Source organism: Sceloporus undulatus, chromosome 3 (genome assembly GCF_019175285.1).
Source record: "Sceloporus undulatus isolate JIND9_A2432 ecotype Alabama chromosome 3, SceUnd_v1.1, whole genome shotgun sequence".
Lineage (NCBI taxonomy): Eukaryota > Metazoa > Chordata > Lepidosauria > Squamata > Phrynosomatidae > Sceloporus > Sceloporus undulatus.
Genome location: NC_056524.1, coordinates 70,200,340 through 70,214,854, shown reverse-complemented (window position 1 = coordinate 70,214,854; position 14,515 = coordinate 70,200,340). Strand labels below are relative to the sequence as shown.

General features: G+C 41.5%; 2 protein-coding genes across 2 annotated transcripts in view; both read left to right on the top strand.

Annotated features, from left to right (window-relative positions):
* The window catches only part of HMGN1 (high mobility group nucleosome binding domain 1), a 1,114,480-nt gene that overhangs the window by 485,250 nt on the left and 614,715 nt on the right, over positions 1 to 14,515 (top strand). The window lies entirely within an intron of this gene.
* DSCAM (DS cell adhesion molecule) overlaps positions 1 to 14,515 on the top strand; it is a 494,765-nt gene that overhangs the window by 312,158 nt on the left and 168,092 nt on the right. The window lies entirely within an intron of this gene.

Sequence of the window (14,515 nt, the reverse complement as noted above, 5' to 3'; positions counted from 1 at the left end):
TTGTGCACTGAAATCATATTTTGCATCCATATTGAGGGATTGTTACACATTCTTGTGCTAGCAGAATCAGTTGGAGGCAGTTTATTTGAGGAAGATTCAAGAGACCAATGAGAGAAACATTTAACATTGTAATGTGGGTGATGTTTTTGGACCAGTTTATACATTTAGAGTTCTCTTAGAGTGCAGTGAAAATCTTTCCAATGCTTATATGTGCTTGACTCAGCTTGAACCTAGAGTGGAAATCAATGCACTGTGGTACTTTCACAAGGGTTGCTTATATCTTTTAATGGATTTTTCCATTTCTGCATAGTGACAGGGAAGGGCACAATAGTGTTTCAATCACTGTGGAAACTGATTATTTTTTTTAACAATTAACACCTATTCTTAATTGTGCTTTAACTTGGCTAGCTCCCACAATATCAGCATTATTATTTGAACTTAAAAGGTGCATTCTGGAAGTATCTGTGACACATATGAATGGGAATTAGGTCTCCATGTATACTGTTACTATGATGTATTTAGGACTGAAGAACACAACAGCAGTTTTGATCTGGCTAAGGTTGCACTGAGGGGCCATTTGAATTTTAAAATAATGATAAAAATGTTAGAAATGATGGAAAGAATATTATAAATGATGTTTTTCACCTCTGAAAAAAGGGAAACAAGGTGATATTAATAGCTAACCAATCTCAAAATGTTCCTCAAAGTTTGCCATCGGAAACTGTTCGCTAGTCTGTTATTGGGGGATCCATAGTGGATTTTTTTCAAGTGATGTTATACAACAGATGTGTCAGGGATCCCTGGTCGTGAGGCATGGGCCTATAATCATAATATCATACTATAATCATGGGCCTGTAATCATAAAAATTTGGTTGTCCTTCCTTTTTCTGAAATCCTCCGTCAAGGAAACCACCCCCCACACCATGATAATGAATTTATTGTTGTAAATTGTTTTCCCAAAATTCAACTGAAATCTGTCTTCTTCCTACTTTAAACCTATTATCCTTATGGATGGCAACTTCTTGTGCTCAGAGAGATTTGTTGACCTAATAAACCCACTGAAGTCTCACCAATACTGAATTTGCAGATGTTGCAGAAATTCGGTAGCTGCCACAAATTTGCCACTGCCATAATTGTCACAGAGATTCAGCAGCTAAAGGAGAGTGCAGGAGCATCCACCTGTACCATGGAGACTTGTGAGATCTCAAGGAAGATCATCATGACCCCTTCTAATCCTGAAGGGAGTAACATAAAGGAAAAAAGAAGATGAAGTCACCATGACCTGGGCAGTGTGGCTAGTTCCGAGTTGGGTGTAATATTGCCACATGGGCCATAAGAAAGGGCTGCAAGAGCCACATGTAAGCCATTCAACATGTATTGTCCACAGCCTGCAGTAGAACTAGCTCTGCCCTCTTGGGCAGCAGAGAACACCTCTCTGTCCTCTTCTATCTGACATGCTTCCTCAGTCTTCTCTATCCAGCTAAACATACTCAACTCCTTGAAACTTCTTTCATAGGACTTGTTTTCTATACCACTCAACCATCAGATTGAAGAAAGGTATATTATAAGATACTGTGATGCAAGAACAGGTTGTTGATTTGCTAATCTTTCACAGATTTTACAAGTGCTCTAAATTTAATGGTATCTTGGCTGGTGCCAAACTGTGGCACGTTACAGACATCCCCTTTGGGGTGGCCTATAGGTGCTCCTTTCCCCGCCGGATCGGGGCCTCAGCTGCCAGAACGGCAGCCTCTGGGGCCCCGATCTGCCACTTTCCAGGCCGCAGGGAAGTGGCAAAAGGCCGCTTCCCCGTGGCCTGGAAAGGGGTGTCCTTGGGGCTTCATGCCCCAAGGACACCCGATGGCTGTGGGAACAAGCAGAAAGGGGCCGCTCGGCCCCTTTCTACCTTGCATCGCTGGCACAGCCATCTAAAGGCTGCGCCAGTGATGCAAATCCCGGAAGGAGCTCCGTTTTGGAGCTCCTTCTGGTGCCACGGAAAGGACGCTCTATGTGCCCTGGTGCAGCGCCAGTACGTCACAACCGCGCTGCCTCATTTGGAGGCGGCGCGGTGGTGATGTAGCAATAACGGCCCCCATGTGGAACAGGCGCTGCCATTTTGTACGGACTCGATCTGTACTAGGCTTAGGGGCGTCTGGAAGGGACTCCCCTTTCTAACCCTAGTATGGACTCAGTCCGTACTATTACGCCCGTGCGGAAAGGTCCTATGTTCTGAGAGCCCTTTCATGCTACACAATTATGACACTATTTCACTGTAACTGCATCCTATGGAATCCTAGAGTTTGTAGTTTGATGGAGAGAATTAAAAGAGACTTCTGAATGCCTCTCAGTTAACTGCAAACCCATAGGATATTGCCATGTCAGTTAAAGTGGAGTTATATGAAACAGGCATGGTTCCCCACCCCATCTCTTTAGACAGAGATTGGAGGTCCTTTGCCATTTGGCAGATAATATGAATTTTGTCTTGTGACCTCTTATCACCCTCAGACAACCTAAGTGTTCAATTCGTGATGGTTATAAAAACCAGATAGGCAGAGCTAACATCAGCTACTCCAGTTAAGAGTTCTTAAGTGTTGGAATCTCAGGATATTTATATGAGAAAATGAGCTGGCTCTTTCATAATCTTTTTGACTATTTATTATATGCAACCACCGATATACAAACATATGCATTCACCTTAGGGGAAAACACAGACTGTCAATATCTGGGCACACTACTTGCATTACATTACATAACATGGTGTATAGGGTGATACATATTATGCCCCTTGCATCATTTCTGTAAATATCTACCCATCAAGGAATACAGTCTCATCCATTGAGGCACTCACACCACTAAACAGACATCTGGGGTAAATCTCCTTGACCTTTTTTATATCTATAAACCTCTCCTACATAGCTCTAAACATCCTTATATCTATTTTTGCATAGCCTAGTTGTTGTTGTTTTTTGGAGCCAGAGTGGTGTAGTGGTTTAAGCTTGGAATGTGACTGGAGAGCAGGCTCAGCCATGAGATTGGGCAAGTCACACTTTCTCAGCCTCAGAGGATGACAGTGACAAAGCCCCTCTGAAGAAATTTTCCAAGAAAATTCCATTATAGGTTTGCCTTAAGGTGGCAATAAGTCAGAAAGGACTTGAAGGTGCACAACAACAAGTTGTTTCTCTTACCAGCATCAGCATGTTTGGTCAGTTTATCAGTTATGAGGAACAGCATGTCTATCAAGCTACACTGTAGCCCTCTCTTTATAGACTAGAGAGCAGCAAAACAATCTGATTGCTATCTCCTCTTTGTTTCCTTTATTTTTTTCCTAGCCTCTGCCCAGCTATCAGCTATCCTGTCAAAACAAAGGAGCAGGCAGTGCCTCATTGTATATTATTTAATCTAACATCTCTATTTTGATATACTAGAATCCCACCCCACCACCACCACCACACACACAGAGTCAATCAGGCTTCTGTGAATGATCAGAAAACAGTTTAATGCTGGGGTCCTAGAAGATTAGAAGTTACCAGTAAGGCTTCTTTGGACAGAACTGAAACAAGGGAACGCACACATCTAATAAAAGCATTTGAAAGACATGGGCGGGTTACAGATGGGCAAAAAGGGGTGTGTTCATGACATCATGAAGGTATAGCCTTTAGACGGCCCTTACCTGAATGCTGCCATGAACGCACCTCCTGCACGCCCCAAGCGGGAAGAAGCGGCATTAAAAAGGTGCCGCTTTTTTCCGCTTCTTTTCTATATACTGCGCAACTGAGCAGCTCCGTCTGTAAGCTGCTGTACCTGTATGCCACAGTTGTCACGACGCAAATTTAAGTTGCCCATTTAAAGGCTTCGAGTCAGCTGCATCGCATTATGAGTCGGGGTCCTGGAACATGTGCAGTTTGCACCGAGGCTCTAATTAGAGCGTCAGATGCCATGCAGATGTGGAAGCTGCAGCACAGCTGCACTCTATTTTAATGCTCGTAACCCTAACCCTAGAGCAACATGTACGCATGCGCTGCTAGAATTGTGGAAAGTTTGGAATTTAAAGTGAATCCCTACACACATTCCTGCGCCATTTTCACCTAACAATAAACGCTAAAACTTTAAATATTTACATATGTACAAGGGAGGTGATGGAGGATGGCAGGGGGACAGTGGTGGCAGTGGTGGCAGCGGCGACAGCTGTGGCTGTGCATTGCAGATTCAGCAAGAGCGCAGGGACCAAAGGAGAGGAGGCATCCATGATGCTGGTGACACTGGCAACGTGCAAGCGGACAAGGATGCCAACACCAGCTGGCAGGAGGCCACCTTTGTTCTTGGGTAGGGCGGAGGAAAAAGTTTAAATGGGCCTGGGCGCTTTAAATGTGCACATACGCTTTCTGCCGCCAGTGCTGACCGCCGCAGCTGCGCAGCTGCGCATCCGCCAGCCGGCAAAAGAAAAAAAGGCGCGTTTTTGGCCGCCCATGCGGAAGCTGCCTCTCTCTTTGCAGCGTCCTGCGAGGCGGCGGTATGGAAGCTGCGGGTAAGAAACGGCCCCAGGTGAGGCGTCTTCACTACCGCCAGTGTGGAAGCCCCATCCACCTTAGCCACGCCCCCGGGGCAGGCGGTCTGGAAGCTCCGTATTCAGGGGAAGACACCTTCAAGACGTCTTCTCCTGCCCGTCTGTAACCCGCCCTAGATTCCACCCCACAAAATTAGCAGGCTAAACAGTTGCTTTTTTCGTTGAATTTTCTTCTTTCCCAGTAAAGCTTAGGTTAGTTGTGCTAACTGCAGTTGTTAGCAATAATAAGAGTCCTTCAAGCCTTTAGAAGCTTCAAAAGGAAAAACACTCCCCAACATTCTTTTACCAGGCATTCAGTTGGCCCATTTAATACAAGCTCTCTCAGAAGCTGTCTTAACCTAAGCAGTTAACATATTTTAAAACTTATAAAATATCACATATTTTGCTCACTATAACTATCAGTCTAATCAACACTCTATGTTTCTGTTGAACCCATATGACTACTTATATACATTCTCCAAAGTATCACAACCCAGTTCTATATACCATACCAATTAGTAGGAATAACATATCTCAATTAACCCACCCTTCTTCCATTCTTGTCATTCCACAACATGTTTAAATACAGCAAACCTCCGAGTCATTAGTCTCAGTAGAAACCATACATGTATGATATCATATATCACGGTTGCATCAAACACAGGATACAAAACAGAATTAACCCAGTCTTGACATGATGTCACTCCAAGTCTTGTTGGAAATAATATAAATAAACCATGTATAGCTGGATTTTGGATTTTGGCTGTCTTCCTCCACATTACATCAGCCATTGCAGTAGTTAGAACAGTTATTAGTGGTCAAATCTGCTCCTATCTCAGTGTTGATAGAAATGCAGACATTTTTTTATTCATCTTTTGGTACATGTTCAGTCCAGCATTAGCCTGTCTCTTTGTTCCTAGCAATTCACACCACACTTATACATATAGCTTCCAGCATTATATCTTATAACCTATATGTTATACTTTATAAGTTATATTCTGTACTCCACAGGTATTTTCCTAGGCTTCAAAATAAGCCTGGTCTGTAACACATAGCACTATGATTGTGTAGTGTAAGAGGGTCCCAGCACCAATAGAGTTCCCATACAGTGCAGAAGATGGAGGAGTGCAGAATGACATAAATTCAGAGGTTATTTTTTTTTCCCACCACCCCACCAATGGCTCCACTGATGGACCTCCCCTGCTGTGATAAGAGGCGTTTTTTAAAATCTTGATTAAGCTAGAACTGATCAAATGCAGTTTGTAGGGCAACAATATTAGGAATTTATAACTGTGTTTCTTGAAAGAAAGATGAGTCTAGTTTTCCAAGGCTAATATTAGCAGACCAGTTATAGGCATGTAATTTGACAATCAGGGTTTTAAAAACAACAACAACCTGGCTTCTCTTTAGCTGACAGCTGCAATCTTGTCTTTGTCTGATCATGCCATGCAGTTTCATGTGTGATAAAAGAGCATCCCTTATCAAATAAAAGCAGGGGTCTCTCTGCAGAGTCAGTTATTGTTTGAATCAAATGAAAGCTCCTCTGGTTCTGAGATAACAAACATATGAGAGCATGCTCTCCCTTCCTCGTCTCTCCTCCTTCTACAAATGTGCCCACTTTCCAATTTGGTGTATGTAAAGTGGTTATAGCTGGCAGCTTATGGCAGGGTGTCTTTAGCCTAACATGCCTTCGATTCAGTCTGAAGTTCAATATCTAAAATTACAAGGTTGGTGAATAATCAGGGATGATGATAAAATAAGCACCTGTGTGACATTTAAAAAAGAAAACAACCCTACTGTTCATATTTGTTCCTTCATTCTTTTGTTTGTTGCTTTCCTTTTTCCTATTTTCCTTGCTTCATTTGTCCTCTGCCCTGATATATTGGCTTTTATGCTCCAATCCTGAGGGACAGCTGTACCACTAGATGCAAGCCTCAAGCTCCCTCACAGTCTCACTTTGCTAGCCATTAATTGATCCCACATAATGTGATTGCCCGGCTCTGCAAGGTCACTCTGTAACTGCCTCTCCCTATACTCAGAATGAGATGAGGGAGGAACTGTGCTACAGGCAGCATTTTCTGGGTGACAAGGTTAGAAAGAAATATAGTTCTTAAGCATGCAAAATGACCACTAGGATGGGGCACACACATTCTGTGTCTCTCCCTGTCTTTCTCTCCCACCCCTCCACCCCACCCCTGCTTTCCTTAATAATTAGGGGTTTTCAGGGCAAACCTTACTATGACAGAAGAACTGAGAAACTAATATGGATTAAGCAGTATAATTTAGGTCACAGAAGTCCAGAAGGTAATTTACTACTCTCAAAAAGAGGCATGTAAACATCAACACTTCTTGGCTCACAAACCATTAGCAACATCTGTTGACCAATTGCTACAAACTGAATAAGGTTTATATATATATATTAAAAATTGCTATAGATGCAAAAGACAATTCCCAAGTTTGACTGAAGGGTACCCCTTCTGTTTTATAAAAGAGAGTATTTTTATTTTTATTTCTCACATAGTTCTAGACATCTGTTTGAGGCAACTTTCCAAATCACTGTTTTATTTTTTAGCTTGTGCCCATGAAGGGCTGTACATAAATAAATGTTTTTAATGTAAAACAATTGAATCCTTATAGTTAAATTCTGAAGTTGAGTTTACAATTTAATGTAAGTATTGAAGTTTTGTTGTCTTGTCTGATTGTAGTAAAGGAGTAAGACATCCATGAAATGAATTTCTGTTTCTTCTTCTTGGTTTGTTTGAATTATCCAGTCAGACCTTCATATCCATGGAGGATCCATTCCAGACCCCTCTCACAAGATATGAAAAAACATAGGACTTCAAGTTCCCTTGTCCCTAATGGTGGTGTAACATGCGCAAAGCTGATACTGTGGCCGTGTGCACACACCATCATTGGGGACAACAGGGCTTGCCATTTGTGGATGCTTAAATCTGTGGATGGCAGGACCATTGATAGCAAGGCCCCACTGTACTCAGGATGCTCTTTACAAGAAGTATTTTTCCCACAATTCCTCACTGCTCATATTTTGTTTGACTATAAAAAAATGAAGAATGATTGTGGATTGTTGGTACCAACGTGCTTTTGGGGGACTATGTGTGTACTTAGAGACTCCTTTTCTTTCAATTCCCAGAGTCTCACAGCCAACATAAGATGTTTCTATAAAAGCTGTGGATTTGTAATTAACAGAACTAACTTTTTCAAACTATGGTCAGATATATGTATTCTATATATTCATCTACTTAGAGAGTTTTCATGCTCGTTTGGATATGGACTTCTTCAGATTGCTCATTCCATCAGATGTCCTTTCAATCTAATATCATAGGCTATACATTTGAGCAAGAGTTACATTTGTATGAGAACTGATGAGGTGCATACCTCCCAGGCCAGAATACAATTATCTTTTGGACTAAGCTCGATAGATTTTCTAATGTCATTCTTGGTTAACAATTATGTACAACAATGTTATCATACAAACATTGGGAAAATATTGTAAAAATGCACTTAGTGTGCAAAGTTCTGTACAATGAATTGTACATTAGGACAGTTCAAACACATATATAAACATAATTTTTATGCAGTATTTAAAGCAAATATTTGTCAAAACTCGCATGGACCGGAATAAGATATGGACTGACTTGCCCACCTATAATTATAAAAACAGAATACAGCTTAATACCCAGCCTTACTGAAGGCTTCCAGACACCTAGGAAGGCAAGAAATGCATAGTGGAGCATAAGCTGTACATGCAAAAGATCTGAGGTTTGATCACCAGACTCTCCAATTACAGCTGTGAAGGACACAGGGGGCTGAAACCATGGATGGAGAAAATATATAATTCAGTAAAAGGAACCTAGACCTCTTTTTGTGTTTTGAAGGACAGTCATACACTACAGTGCCAGGTGTATTTGGATAGGGACCCAGAGTGTGGGCTTATAAATGTAGCATGACAAACAGTGGTAGGTCTGCTACTTTCATGGCCAACTTTTTTTTCCTGTAACTGTTCCACAAGCAAAAACTAGTAGGGTGCAGAACAGATAATGGGATAAGACAAAAGAGCAGTTTGTAGTATATTAAGCAATGGCACATATGGAAAACATTCTAGTTTGGGAAAGGATGGTCTTGGTTTATAATAGAAATAGAAAGAACATTCATTTTTATATATATTTTTTGTAACAAGGTGTGGTTTCTTGATGCTTAAGAGAGCCAGCTTCTTTTTTTAAACCAAACCAAACCAAAACAAAACAAAAACCCCACCACCTTTCTAAATGCACAGTACCACTCATTGCAGGATCCTGACATGCATGCGAACTTTTAAGAATTGCATATTATTGATAACAAAAATTTACTTTAATTTTCATTTATGTGATGAATAGCCCCTGAATATGCACAAAGTGTTCCCCCCACAGCCCCACTGAGTGGCTGCAAACTGTCCTCACATGCATCCAATTATAAGGGGATGGATGAGTTCCACGATACTGCTGCTATGCAGGCCTGAAAACATTGTCATCCATTTTTTTAATGAGCACTGCTCACTTTCCTTATCAGTATCCTATGTCATTCAAATACTGGCCATTCCCTGCCACCAAAGCATGCTTCAGTGGTTTCACCTCACCTCTCTTCAAGCCAGATTTCAGGTATCCATCCAAACAACATGCTCTTCTGTGTCAGGCAAGAGAACTCACCTACTTGTTTTTGTGCCAGTAAGAATCTTGCTAAGCATTTAGTCACACAGACTTGGATCAGATAGTACTGGGCAGGGAAGAGATCAAGCCTCCCCTTCCTGTTCTCAGTAATGTAAGGAGCCCTCCATCCCACTTGCGTATAATTTATTGAGGAAAAACTAGGATAAATAGAGGTATGCCACATTTCAAACAAACATTTGATTTGGTTTTAATTTTAAGCATTGCAACATAAAAACAACTACAGTGGCAAGTATAAGCAACATGTCAAAGCAGCTATTCTTCTGAAAAACAAACGAAATGGCTGCCACTGCCAATATCCTTCAAATCTGGAAGTGGTTATGGATGACACAGAAAGAAAGATGAAAGACAAGGAGAGTGGGAATTTTTGTTTGTGACACCCTGATGATAGAATGGTCTCCCAACATAGTTTCTTCTGGCTCTTTCTTTGTCCCCTTTGAAACACATATTGAGCACTCTTTCCTTACAGCAAATGTTTAGCAAAACTCCAGCAGACAGTTAGGAGTGGACTGGATATAATATGATAACATGACTGTATTGTTCTGCTGGGAAAGAGCAACAATCCTAAATGAATGACATTGTGATAGCTCTATGATTCCACTTTAACTGCCCATGCAACATCCTATGGAGACCTGGGTTTTACAGTTTAAGAGGGGTATTCAGAATTCTCCAACACCAAAGTTTAGTGCTCACCACACTCCCAAACCCAGGACCCCATCATTTCATAACATTATAACTTTGTAGTGCTGTGTATGTAATCCATGCATTGCATAGATAATCTGTCTGTAATTCCTTTATTGTTTTAACTTTTCAGCTTTATGAGCAACTGTAAAGGCAGAATGTTTAGCTCCCTTTCTTCTTATACCAGGACTACATAATCTGTTACCCTCCAGGTGTCAGCAGAATCCTATTGCTATCATCCCCAGCTATTTTGACCCATGGTGAGGAATGGGGAAAGTACTGCAGTAGTTGATCAGTAGTTGGAGGGTGGTATGGCTGAACATTTAAATTGTACATTGTCTTGTTTTAAGTGTCAAATGCCTTTATATGTTTTTAGTCAAAATTATTCTTATCATTTTAAACTGTTCTTAATGGACTACATTGTTCACTGCCCTGAGTTCCTTGGATATGGGGAATGGTATAGATAATTTAATAGAGATATCTGAAAAATAACTGTTTGTATGAATATAGATATATGCTCATATAGCTGAGATCTATGTTGCATTGCCACTGCAGCAATGTGAGAAACCTTTCATCTTTTTCTATCTTCTTCAACTTCTGAAAACTGACACTGGGGGAACCCCTTAGCCCCTCAACATCTGGTTCTTTTTGTTGTGGTGAAGGTTGCTACAGTGGGAAGGGGATTGCTTCCTTCCATTTTTGTTGGTTTCTTCTGTCCCTAATGGAAGTCTGTGAGCGAATACTGTCTTAGGTCCCCATATCATTTAAGATGATCTGGGGAAAAGGCTCCATTTCTGCCCAATGGAAGCTGAAAGTTGTTGTTGTATAAGTGAATGGAAGAAAAGAACCAGTTGGAATCACAACTGTCTTCATCAAACACATGCTGCCTCATAATAATAAATCAGTAAAAAAATATGAATGCAGTCTGAGGGGAGACAGAGGGAAATTTATGCTAAACCTTGAAAACATGAAATAGTTTCCCTAGACACAAGCATTTGCTCTTGTTAGTTTAACAGGTCTTTTTTCCCATTCTTTTTGGTCCTAATGAGGTCCTCCCACCATGAGAGATGAACAAGCTCCAAGTGCTGTTTGCTGCCTCTTCAGACCATCAGCACAGCTTTGATTTAAGGACTTGCACTTTAATCACCCATCATGTGTCATTACTCCGACAGGCGGCAGGAGCCGCAAGATACAAGCTCCAATAAATTGCATCGAAAGTCACTGAAGCGATCCTTTGTTGATTTTCTTTTACAGCTATTCAATGGCAGATCAGCTGTCATAACAACACAGTGCCCGTGGCAATAGGGTGAAATTAAACGTGAAGTATGTTCAAGGTAGCGGGTAGGAAAAAAGCGGAATACCCTTCCCCCCCCCCCCGATGATTCTAATGCTGCTGCTGCTTCTTTTTTTTACTCTCAGTAAAGTTGAGCCCATGGCAGTGGGCTGAAATGAACACTGCATTTGTGTAGGATAATTGCCAGATATATCATGATAGAAATATAAAAAAATGCTTTAATGTGCACATGAGTACTTTACTTATCATTATTTTTTTTCTTTAAAAAAGGATGCTGGCTTTTTAAACATTGTGTATTTTAACCCATTTTGTATCTGGTAACAACTCCTGATTTGAACCCTATCCTTTGCTGCCCTCCTATTCTTTTCCCCTCCCAAGACAGACATACCTCATTTAACAAAACCTTTAACAAAGTCTCTTTTATGGCCTTCCGAAGCCCCTGTTCTTTTCAGCACTGGGAGGATGGGTAAGGAGGGCTGGGGATACACAGACTTATGATGACAGGTTGCAGCAGTGTTTCTGCAGTAAACAGTGCTATACAGTTTGTGCTGGGAAAGAAGGGATTCTACTCTAGTAAAACCTAAACTAGCAGTGCATTTCTGTCTACAACAGGTAAGGTAAAGATGATCTGCCTCCAGAATTCCTTAGGCTGCAATGCAGAAATAATCCAGGTTGACATCACTTTAACTTCCGTGTCTCAATGCTATGAAATTATGGAAATTATAGCTTTGTAAGACAACTAGCCTTCTCTGGCAGAGAGCTCTGATGCAACAACAAATGACAAATCTCAGGATTCTATAGCATTGAGCCATAGCAGTTCAACTGGTGTCAGCCTGGATTATTTTTGAAGTGTGAATGCACTAGTTAGCACACCTGAACACCAAATAGAAAAAAAGAAGGGGAGGAGATTAGCCTGCCTGCCCAGCTCCCCCCAGCATTATTTTGTTTTGCTTTGTTTTTAAAAAGTATAGATGTATAAGTCTCACCGTCACAATGGAAATCATAAAAAACTAAAGGCTGGTGAAAGGTGGAAAATAAACAAACAAACAAACATTCCTGGACTCATTTTAGGAGTGCAGGTGGTCTTTAGAAAATTCAAAATGTTTTCTCTTATACAGGGCTTGCATGACTTAGTTGTTTTCTTTATCTGTGCAGGTTGTTAGCTTTGTATAAAAAGTTTGGTGAAACATGGTGAAGTTCTTTTTGTGATGCAGGAATATAATCCTATTCTTTCCATATTTTTTCTGCCCTGATACCAAATTGTCTGGTGAAGAGGTAATGCCTAGGAGCACAACTGCTTCATTAACTGAGGTATAACTGTGTTAGAGGAAATAAAACAAAAACATCTCAAGGCACAAGGTGAAGTACAACATTCCTCACTTCAGCTGCAGAAAATATATGCAAGGATAAATGCACCATACACTACAATGACTTCGTATCTATATTAGAAATTATTACTACTGGTAGTGCTCTTCCTCCTCCTCCCCCTCTACTACTATCACTTCTATTTTATGAATTTATATTCCACCTTTTCCCTAGTCTTTGGACTCAAGGTGCCTGACAAGAGTTAAAACAGTTACAGATTAATGTTCACGTCAGTGGCCATACCATTGATCCCAGAATTGCAGCTGTAGTGAAGATTCCTGGATGTGTTAATAAGCATACCATATGCACTGGTGGCTGGTGGCTCCCATGTCAGTAGAACCAGTAAATCAATTCCGAGTTTTATCTGAAGTTTAAATTAGCCATCCAAGATGCTGAATCTATAGTTTTTTGTGAGTTTTTCGGGCTATGTGGCCATGTTCTACAAGATTTTCTTCCTCACGTTTCGCCAGCATCTGATGCCAGCCAAAGATGTTGGCGAAACGTCAGGAAGAAAATCTTCTAGAACATGGCCACATAGCCCGAAAAACCCACAGAAAACTATGGATACCAGCCATGAAAGCCTTCGACTTCACATGCTGCATCTATTTGGGGAAATATGGTTCAGGACCTTGGACAACTCCTTTAACATTCAGACTGCCACGAGGAGCAGAGTCCCCACCTCACTGACATGAGAGCCACCAGCCACCACTGATCATATTAATATAATTGTTGTTGTTGTTGTTGTTAGGGTCTGGAAAAAGATTCAAATTTTCCTTGTGCAAGCAAAGGGTCATTGCAAGAACAATGGTTTCTGTGTAGTGCAGTCAGACTAAAAAGTCTGAAAGGGGTTAGGATAAGTGTATGTTTTATTGGTCTAGATGGAGTGAGGCAGTAATGATGGCAGTATAGCAAGCCCATTATATTGGCAGGCTAGCCATCTTTGGATTGGAGATCCACCTCTTATTAGTCAATGCAAACCCATAGGCATGCTGACACAGGCACACAAACGCATGCCTGCCCATTGAACAGTGGCATAATTAGGGCATCAATCAGTGCAGAGGGCTGCCAGTGGTATGAATGTGGCCTGCACCACTCCCTTCCACTAACTTGGAAGCCTCCCCCAGCCCCTGGCTGCCCAGTCACCCCTGCCCAGACAGACCCTGGAAGAGTTGCTAGGTGATAGTGGACTCCCTTGCCTCCCCTCCTTTCCCAGCTGTTGCACCACACTGGCAGGGCAAGTGAAGCAGTGAGAGGGGGCAGAAGGGGCATGTTCACCCCTCCTGCTGCTCCATCACCGGGCTTCCTCCTAGGGAGAAAGCTTGGTGAAGGAGCAGCCAGGAAGGGTGTGTGCACCCATCCTCCATTGCTGGGCTTCCTCCCTAGGGTGAAAGCTCAGTGACAGAGCAGCTGGGAAGGGCACATATGCTCCTCTTGTGCCCCAAAGGGGGAGGAGGGCGCAACCAGATGTCACCCCTTCTATGTGGTCTCACTTTGTGTGGTCTGAATTCCTCACACTCCCACAATGATGCCACTGTCATTGACTAATATGGGCATTAGCTCTGACATTTTCCTCATCCATGGGATGGGGGAGAATAACTTCCTTCCCCCAGGATGGGAAGGTTCCTCTGTAGATAATAGGAAAACAAATTTATACAAAAGTAATCAATGTGTATTTAACTTTAGAAAGGCCTCTTTCATAGCAGAGGTAATTAAGAAATTGAAAAATGGGAAAAATCCAGGAATGGATGGATTGGGATCTGAATATTATAAAGTGTTTGAAAAGATACTAATTCCAAAATTGTTAGAGCTATATAATGGAATAATAAATGGGGAAAAGATTCTGGCATCATGGCATCAGTCATTAGTAATATTAGTACCAACGACAGATAAAGACTTAACTGATCCAGGGTC